At 47.0% G+C, this 10,321-nt stretch overlaps 1 long non-coding RNA gene across 1 annotated transcript; it reads right to left on the bottom strand.

Moving 5' to 3' along the window:
* Positions 1 to 1,066: 1,066 nt before the first annotated feature.
* LOC140075305 (uncharacterized) lies at positions 1,067 to 3,045 on the bottom strand. The gene is made up of 2 exons (XR_011849390.1): positions 2,057 to 3,045; positions 1,067 to 1,609 (listed from the first exon to the last, which is right to left on the bottom strand). It is a non-coding gene; the product is annotated as an uncharacterized lncRNA (long non-coding RNA).
* Between the last annotated feature and the right edge of the window lie 7,276 nt (positions 3,046 to 10,321).

Below are 10,321 nucleotides of genomic sequence, written 5' to 3'. Positions count from 1 at the left end.
ATTCTGGGAAAAATGACTAGGCCTTGTTTACAGCCATGCTTATCTACACAATGGCTCCTAGAAGCTTCTTCATAACCAAAATAAATAACAAGAATACAGAGGCCCGAAGGACGGTAAGAAATGCCAAGGATATTGTGAAAAGGCAAACAACAGTTTAAATGAGAAAAATAGCTGAATTAAAACATTTAACTCTATAGCTTCTAAAAGGGAAGCATACCCCCCCCCAAGGTGGCCGCTGTATCTAAGATGGCGGACAGTAGTCAAGATGGCGTCCGAAACCAGTGCGACCTCCTTAACAATTCCCCCCTTTGAGCTTTGCTGGCCTGTAACTCCATCCTGAGCGACCTCCTCAAGCTCCAGGTACCCACAGGTAGGCTAAGCCCGTACCTGCTGGACTTGTTAACTCTTCACCAGATCCCCTGGAGGCTGGTCACTCAGGGGTTACAGGCCCGCACACTCAAATCACATCACTGAGTCCCCATAGTCCATAGGTTTGTAAACAGGCAGCATCATCCTCCGCTCCGGGCACTTCTCCTGTCGTGGTTCTTACCGCTTGGACATGGTGGACTTGATGAGGGGGACCACACAGCACGCAATAAGTGACAAGAGCAAAATCACAATCCCCAATATCATCCGCACTTAAAGGAAACCCTTCCAATCCCCCAACCACAAAGTGAAGGACAAAATGTCCACCCCAGAGTTTCTCTTGAGTTCCCTGGACAGTCCTTCAATCTTTTCACGAGCATGGGTAATGGATCCATAGGGGGCGATGTCATCTGGGATGTATATGCGACAAGCCACTCCCAACATCTTACAGACTCCTCCCTTCTCAGCAAGGGTCATGTCCAAAGCCATGCGGTTCTGGGAAGCATCTCCGATATAATTCACAAATCTCTGTTGATTACAATAAAAAAAAACAGTTACCCAACCAACATCTTTGCTCATAGCTCTCTGGGGAATAATGGACTCTAGTCCTGCCCATATCTGATTGTGGGCCTTGTACTCATCTGGGACCCCCCTTGGTGCTCCCACTGTATCTATATAAACGTTGTCATCTAGGTGCTTCTCTCAGACCTCCAGAATCCTTTGGGATTCTCTACCTTTTCTTATGTGTCTGATCAACCTTATCCCTGGGGATCACGAGGAAGGAATGTGCAAATTTTATCACAGCACACTCACCTTCCCAGCCTCTAGGCCTGACCTGACTCTCCTATCCCCACAAATCCTGTACACGTCAGACACTGCTAATACAGGGTTACCTGTGCTGTCAATGTTAAAGAAGGTCATTGTCTGCACCAACCGTAGGTAAAGTCTCCTACCCTGGGGGCATCCTGGTCAGCCCTATAGTTACAGTGATAGTCATGGTTGGGGTGTCCCTGAGCATACAGTCAGTCAGAAGAGACCAGCTAGCAAGAAGAATAAGTAAGTTTGCAATAGAAAGCGTGGAAGCATGCTGACTTCCCTCTAGCTTCAGACGTGGCACCGGTCAGCAGGACTTGGAAAGGACCGTCGTAGCGAGGCTCCAGACTCTCACTCTCTCTCTGGTGTCTCTTCACCACCACGTAGTCTCCAGGCTTCAGGTTATGCGTCCTGAGCTCTCTGTCTGGATCTGAAAAAGGAATCAGAAACACTTTTGCAGACCTTTTCCAAGGCCTGGCTCAACTGTGTGGCATATTCCACTTGGTTTCCTGCCATCAGCTATAGGGTCTGTGGGAAGTAGGGGCTTAGTCTGGGTGCACAGCCAAAAAAAAAAGTACTTCAAAGGGGGACAATCCCATCTTTCTGTTGGGGGTGGTCCTAACTGAATGGTGGGCAGCAGGAAAGCACTCACGCCATGGTTTCCCTGTTACTTCCATGGCCTTCTGGATCTCTAACTTAAGAGTGCCGTTTAGTCTTTCAATCCCACCACTAACTTGGGAAGGGCAAGGGGCGTTCAGGGCCTGTTCTACACCCAGGAGGGACAAGGTTTCAGGTCTTTACCTGTCCAGTGAAGTGGGTTCTGCGACCGGACTCTGTGGTCTCTGGAAGTCCAAACCTGCAGAAAAATCTCACTCACCAACTTCTTTGCCTCAGCTCTGGCAGTAGCCTTGGTCATGGGAGAAGCTTCTGGCCACCCTGGAAAGAGATCAATGCACACACGCACGTACTCCTACGTACCACTTTTTGGTAGCTGGATAAAATCCATCTGCAGTCTTTGGAAGGGATACAGCGGCTTGGGTGTCGCCTTCTGTGGGGTCTTTTCCACCTTACCCGGGCTGTGGCGGGCACAGACTATACAGGCTTTCACTAGTCTAGTGACAGGGGTAGTAATGCCCGGGCAAACCACTGGTGGTTTATGAGCACTAGCATGGCCATTTTGGATGTGTGTGTGTCCATGGGCTACTTGACTTACTGTCGGGTGCAGGGCTCCTGGCAGGCACACCCTCTCTCCCAGCATCCAGGTCCCATCGGCATCTGGGCTCCAGCTCTCCTCCACACTCCCTTCACTTCTGATGACTCTTGGGCCACCAGGGACTGGAACACCTGTGGATCAAACTTTTAGCTCAGAAATCACAGCTGAGACTTCAGGACAGTCTCTGGGTTCCATCTGTGCAGCTGCCTTCGCCATCCCGTCAGCCACATACTTGCCCTTGGCTTGTGGAGTTACCAAATTGTGTGTGCTTTTACTTTTATTATCCCCACCTCTTGTGGAAGTAAGAGAGCATCCATGAGCTCTTTAACCAGCGTGCCATGCTTAGAGGGGGTCCCTGCAGAGGTGAGGAAATCTCTAGCCTTCCACATGGGTTCATAGTCGTGTTTAGACCCCAGGACTATACCTTGAGTATAGATGTTTGCCCTTTTACCTTCCACCAGCTGTAGCGCTTCCCTGAGTGCCGTCACTTCACCTCCTGCGCTGACCTGTGTGGAGGGAATGGTTCTGCTTGTACTACCTCATGTGCGCCACTGACCACTGTATATCCAGTGTAGAACCGTCTGTCTTCTCCTGCAGACCTGGAGCCATCTATGAGAAAAAACTCAACATCTGGGTTAATCGCCCTTCTCTCCCCCCTCTGAATCCTAGAAGAAGAGTAAAAAGAGAAGAGCGGGGGCGCTCAATGTGTAGGAATCCTCAATATAAAGAGTTCAATACATGTGCAAATTTGCACTCACCTTCTTGTGTTGTGCTGATGGCACAACGCATGTAGTCGCTTATAGAGTGGAACTAAGTGCTGCCTTCGGGATTGTCGCCTCGGTACCGTGACCAGAGTGGATAATAGTAGTGGGTGATCTCTATTGCTAGAGATCTGCTTGGTTGTCCCTAGGATCTTAAACAAAGACCCGGCGCAGTTCGTTACGAAGATAGATTTATTATTACAATAAAATGAAATAAAATATTATAACAAGATTGCAAGGTCAAGACGCGTTTCGGATCCGGAACGGATCCTTCCTCAGTTGTATCCTTCCTCAGTTCCCTCTGAATCCTGGAAGACTGGCGATAGAATGAAGGATTCAGAGCTGTGCACCTTATCAGTGTATCCTGGGGCATCAGGAGTGCACACTGGAGTCTGAGCTGTCTGGTCTTGGCTCACATGCTTGGGCTGTACTTGGGTGAGGACACTGTGCAAGGTATGTGGGGTTTGCACAGTAACTGAGTGATCTAGGGTCTAGGATCAGCTCACTGGCCTTGCTGAGCAGATTGCTGGCTGCAGCTACTGATACATGAGGGGCTCCCCTCACGACTGAGTCTAACCGGGCCTAATAGTGAGCCACTGGGGAGGCCACCACGTTCCTGGGCTAAGACACCTGTGGCCTACATACTCAGTGCAAAATAAAATAAAAGGTCTGGTTCAGTGGCATGTGCCTAGGGCCGGGGCAGACAGGATTTACCAGCTTAAGGCTATGGAATGCATCAATTGCCTCCTGACTAAGGGCAAAAGGGGAAGAGGCAATTCAGTCAGAAAGGGGCAGCATTGGGCTGGAGGCAGCAGACCTTATCCCAGGCCTGCAGGAGCTGGCCAGTCCTAGAATCATGTGAAGAGGCTTAGGGCCTCAGGGCAGGGGCACATTCTGGACTGCCAGCTTTCTTCCCTCTGTCAGGTATCTGCCTGTGGCTGAGAAGCAGTGGCCTAGGAAGACCACCTTCTCCTGGCAGTACCGGAGTTTGTCTCTGGGAACTTTGCAACCCTTCTGGAACAGAAAACACATAAGGTCAATAAATGCAACCTAGCAAACAAAACAGTAGGTCATCCGCATACTGAAAAGGAGAACATCCAGTAAGGGGCAGTCTGCCAGTCTATTCCCTGTAGGGCCGTGGGGTATTGGCTGGGTGAGTTTTACCCCCCCCCCCTTGTGGGAATCTACATCAGGTATACTGGAATACTGAACTGGTAAATGCAAATAGGTACTGGCAATCTTCATGTAGGGGCACAGAGAGGAAAACATTTGCCAAATCAATAACAGTGAATAATATGTCACTCTCAGGGACTGCTGCCAGTTTGGGCTAGAGACCACTGGGCTTCAGTACACTCATTGGCAGCTTGGAGGTCATGGACCATGCTACATGTATCCGGCTGTTCTTTCTGAGTCTTTTCTTAACCGGGAATGGGCTAAAACCATCGGGATAGCAGGGGAGAGTCACACATCAGTTCTACAATGAAAGGCACTAACTCTGTTTGGGGGGGGCTGTTCTCGCTGACATCCTTGTCCATAACCACCCCCCTTGTCCTGCCCTGTCGGGGCCATCTCCGCCACTCACTACAGTAATGTCTCCTCCCCGCAACACCCACTTGGGTTGGTCGGTTGAAACTTCCGGAGATGTTGTCAATCTCACTTTGGCGTGGTCTGTGAAACATCCTCTATTCCCTCTGTACGTCAATGTGTCAGAGTCCTCCACCTCATCTCCAGCCCAGTGTTCTGTGCTACCTATAAAGTTCTGGCCAGACTCCAACGTCTCAATAAAATCCAGGTACACTTAAGATGGTTTTTAATCAAAAAGGAACAAAAGTCAGTCATAGGCTCTGTAGTACAGTTGGGGGGCTCGTTCTTGCTTAGTCTGTTCATGGGGTACACAGGAGGAGGTCACATCACACTGTATCCCTGTTCCACAACCAAATAAATTCCTTCAAGTCTTTTTTAGATTGTCAGGGAGAAGTCTAAATGCAGCGATCTGCCCCCTTCTGTAAACAACTTCAGCTTACTGTAGCGTCAAGGTCAGAACAGAACACAAAGTGATAACACAGCTCAGACAGAGCCCAGGCCATGTACATGTCTTCACAAAACAAAACGCAGCTCCAACAGCCCCCACCCTTTTGTTAACCCCTTTAATGCCAGAAAGCAGGTACCGGAGACATTGTAACACTTTTTCATAGTAATTTTTCTCTAATTCGCGGGATCAATAAATTTGAATAATACTCAAACAACCTCCATCCCTCACTCCAAGACCCCTAGCAGATGCCCCAAGCATGGTCAGCTGTTATCCTACAGAGCCCCACAACAGCTTTTATGGCTGCCAACAGCAATCAACTTTCATCGACTTGAAGGGAATATAACTTAAAATGTCCGCCACTGAGAAATAAACTGTCTTAAGATGGCCGCCACTGAAGAATGGTAGGGCGTGTCATCTTCATCTAACCACAGATACAGGGGTGGAGTCTGGATTACAGGGGCCATTTTTCACTCCAAGGAAAATATAATAAAATCTCTTTTTCTCAAATTCTTTCCACATCAAAAACTTTGAAATGTCCCTTATCGCCTGTCTCTTTCTTCATTGGGCACTCTGAAGGATTCCTGTCACTCTGTCCTGGTCCGTCCGTCAGTCAGAGGCTATAAGTGTCTGTTTCCAAATCTGATCAAGTTTTCTCACTTGTACAATCATCAGATCATCTGACACATCACAAATCCTTCAATACTACTTCTCACTTCAAACACAAAACTACCAGCCCTTATGTCCAATCATGTCAACTTACACTTTTCCATCAGTCCTACTTAACTCAACAACCTTCTGTCTCTGTGCATCTTTCCCCTCCATGTGGGACACAATCTTCCTTCTTGCCTGCAATGCACTTGGCTCTATTCCAATTCACTACTCATCATAAGCGTCCATAACCACAATACTGTCAAAGGAACCTGTCCCCACAGACTCAAGAGGGTCTCACAACGGATGCCGACACCTCGATTTACTGACCCCAAAGAAACTAGACACCTGAGTCTTCCACAAAGGACCCTAGACTAAGTCACTGCCTGACTGGACTGACGCTAAACTAAGTCACTGCCCTCAGACTGACCCTGCAGGTCCACAAGGGACTCTACACTAGATCACTGCCTGACTGGACTGACGCTAGAATAAGTCACTGCCCTCAGACTGACCCTGCAGGTCCACAAGGGACTCTACACTAGATCACTGCCTGACTGGACTGACTCTCAGGTCACTGTCCTCAGACTGACTCTCCAAGTCGCTCTCCTTCAGACTCGACTAGTTCTTAGTCATACGAGACCACTCAGACTCCCAAAGAAAGTCTGTGGGCAACCCTTAATGACAAAACTGTATCATTGACACTATGACAATCACAACAGAATATCTCCCACGCTAGCATTGCAGACATCTAAGGGTTACTACTTCCCGTCCCACAGTTTCAGCTAACACCACAGACTGTCTGACCATCCGTCTCTGTCCAGTCTCTGTCCAGTCTCTGTTCAGTCTCTGTCCATCACCTTACAAAGTGGTTCTTTGCCAAAAACTATGAGCTTAGGTTACAGTGAACAACAGTGGCAAATACATAACACAGAGACAGTCTTACCCGGTCCGTCCAACCAGTGAACCAGAAGTGACATATCAAGGTAGACAAGAAAAAATTAATATCTTACCCTGAGAGCTCTCTGGTCAGTTCTGTTCACCGAGCCGGCGGGGACTCTTCACGGAGGCTGTCTTGGTGCTGTTGTTGTTTACTCCTAAACCCACCCAGATGGACACCAAATATTGTTAGGGATTTTTATGCAGGGCCCCAACAGCCCTCTTGACTTTTGTAAGGTGAGTCCTAATTAACCCTTGATTGAACATAGAGACCAAGACATGTCAATCTCTTAGTCAAGATCTTCTCCTCTTTAATAATCAAAATGCATAATATATATCAGACAGAAGAGTCATCAAAAGGGTGTTGTATGAATGGAGATAAGGACTTAGATTCTATTGGCCATTATGTTTTTGTACCAGCACATTCTGGGAAAAATGACTAGGCCTTGTTTACAGCCATGCTTATCTACACAATGGCTCCTAGAAGCTTCTTCATAACCAAAATAAATAACAAGAATACAGAGGCCAGAAGGACGGTAAGAAATGCCAAGAATATTGTGAAAAGGCAAACAACAGTTTAAATGAGAAAAATAGCTGAATTAAAACATTTAACTCTATAGCTTCTAAAAGGGAAGCATACCCCCCCCCCAAGGTGGCCGCTGTATCTAAGATGGCGGACAGTAGTCAAGATGGCGTCCGAAACCAGTGCGACCTCTTTAACAGATGCTGAGGTCTCAATTATACTGAAGGATAAGTTTAGCTGTGCACAGGTTTAAATACCCACACTAAGTATAGCGCACGCGAGCTGCCAGTTATCCAGTGCGCATGGTTGAATCATGAGGCTGTCAGTGCTTGAACTGGAGCGCTGTATAGTGGATATGTAAGTAAGAAATGTTATATTAACCTCTTCACCATACAGTTGGTGAGGCCATATGAATAGAGGAGTTTTCTGCATATGCTAGAACTGATCGCGGGTATTAACCCTTCTGATGCACCGCCCGCAATTAAAAGACAGCGATGTGTGGGTGCATCTATCTTCCTTCCGATCATCGCTCCTCGGGACATTTTCGGGGAGCGCGATCAGTTATCATGACAGCCTCCGGTCTTCATTTACAGTGGCTCATTGTAATGAATGCTGTGTAAAAATGCCATATACTAAAATACTGATGTATTGCAGTATATGGTAGGAACAATCACACCATCTATGGCAAAAAGACGATCTATATCGTCATACATTGAAACCATCACCATGTGTAAATACATGGTGACAAGTCCGTGATGACAGGGGAGAGCTGGTTCCCGGGTCTGATTCTGTCATATTTCGTGACAGAAGTGACAGGATCAGAAACGTGATCAATGCTCTGTCCCCTCAGTGTATCCCAAGTGCCCCCTCACATTCAAATAACCCCCAAAACCCACTCCGACCCCTCCACACCCCTGTCCTTATCTTTATTCAGTGTGACAGCCGGAGCTGTAATTTTTTTGGCCAATTTTTTTTTTTGTATGATTAGGGCTGGTGTTTAGGCTGATGATCAGGGCTAGTGATCAGGGCTAGTGATCAGGGCTAGTGATCAGGGCTAGTGATTAGGGCTAGTGATTAGGGCTAGTGATCAGGGCTAGTGATTAGGGCTGCTGAATATATTTAGTGATTAGGTCTAGTGATTAGGGTTAGCAATTAGGGCTAGTAATTAGGGCTGCTGACCTAATGGTTACACAGACAAATCTGTATGCAGAACAGTTTCTGACCGGTCACCTCACATCTTATTATGATAGAAGCCAGAGTTGGCACCCCACTAATGCCACAGAATTAAAAAAAATTCTATGGGACTTGTTAAAAGGCCTAGCATCCAGTCGTATTGGTCCAGTGATGTTTTATACCACACACCAATGTACAGGGCTGTAATGACAAGACCACATTTTGAAGCGCTGTTAAAATTTCTGCATTACAGTGATAATAGTCAGTGTCCTTCTGCTGGTGACCATGCACAAGAACGATTATACAAAAGTAGGCAAGTAGTGACTTATTTTAATGAGAAATTTATGGAGGCTTACACCCCACAAAAAATATAGCCATCGAGTCACTTGTACTTTTTAGAGGCAGGCTTAAATTTCGGCAATATTTGCCAAGCAAAAGAGTTGGGTACGGGATCAAAGTTTATAAGCTCTGTGAAAGTGAAAGCAGATACACCTACAAATTGAGGGACAGGACTACCTGTGTACCTGAATGCCCCACTGTCCTAACTACAAGTGGTAAAATTGTGTGGGATCTTTTATTCCCCCTGTAGGGTAAAGGCTATCACCTTTACATTGATAATTTCTATACAAGTGTCCCTCTCTTTCAATGCCTCCTTGAAAAAGGGAAAAAATACAAAAAAAGAGAGGTCCCAATAGGTGGGGAATTACCTGAGATAGGCTAGAAGGTATGCCTATAGTAGTGATGGCCGCACAATGTCCTGTAACCTGGATAGTACTGTCCAGTAGGGCTTCATGAGATTCAAAAAACAAAAATCGGACTCCGAGGCGCCACTTCCACATAGACAGAATAGTTTATTTATAAATATGAGGATGACGCGTTTCGAGGGAGGACATCCCTCTTCATCAGATCCTATATGATCAAATAGTAGTCATATACACTCACCGGCCACTTTGTTATAGGTACACCTGTCCAACTGCTTGTTAACACTTAATTTCTAATCAGCCAATCACATGGCGGCAACTCAGTGCATTTAGGCATGTAGATATGATCAAGACAATCTCCTGCAGTTCTAACCGAGCATCAGTATGGGGAACAAAGGTGATTTGAGTGCCTTTGAACGTGGCATGGTTGTTGGTGCCAGAAGGGCTGGTCTGAGTATTTCAGAAACTGCTGATCTACTGGGATTTTCACGCACAACCATCTCTAGGGTTTACAGAGAATGGTCCGAAAAAGAAAAAACATTCAGTGAGCGGCAGTTCTGTGGGCGGAAATGCCTTGTTGATGCCAGAGGTCAGAGAAGAATGGGCAGACTGGTTCGAGCTGATAGAAAGGCAACAGTGACTCAAATCGCCACCCGTTACAACCAAGGTAGGCAGAAGAGCATCTCTGAACGCACAGTACGTCGAACTTTGAGGCAGATGGGCTACAGCAGCAGAAGACCACACCGGGTGCCACTCCTTTCAGCTAAGAACAGGAAACTGAGGCTACAATTTGCACAAGCTCATCGAAATTGGACAGTAGAAGATTGGAAAAACGTTGCCTGCTCTGATGAGTCTCGATTTCTGCTGCGACATTCGGATGGTAGGGTCAGAATTTGGCGTCAACAACATGAAAGCATGGATCCATCCTGCCTTGTATCAACGGTTCAGGCTGGTGGTGGTGGTGTCATGGTGTGGGGAATATTTTCTTGGCACTCTTTGGGCCCCTTCGTACCAATTGAGCATCGTTGCAACGCCACAGCCTACCTGAGTATTGTTGCTGACCATGTCCATCCCTTTATGACCACAATGTACCCAACATCTGATGGCTACTTTCAACAGGATAATGCGCCATGTCATAAAGCTGGAATCATCTCA

Source organism: Engystomops pustulosus, chromosome 8, assembly GCF_040894005.1.
Source record: "Engystomops pustulosus chromosome 8, aEngPut4.maternal, whole genome shotgun sequence".
Classification (NCBI taxonomy): Eukaryota; Metazoa; Chordata; class Amphibia; order Anura; family Leptodactylidae; genus Engystomops; species Engystomops pustulosus.
Note: the sequence above shows the minus strand (reverse complement) of the source record. Positions and strands in the feature narration are given on the sequence as shown.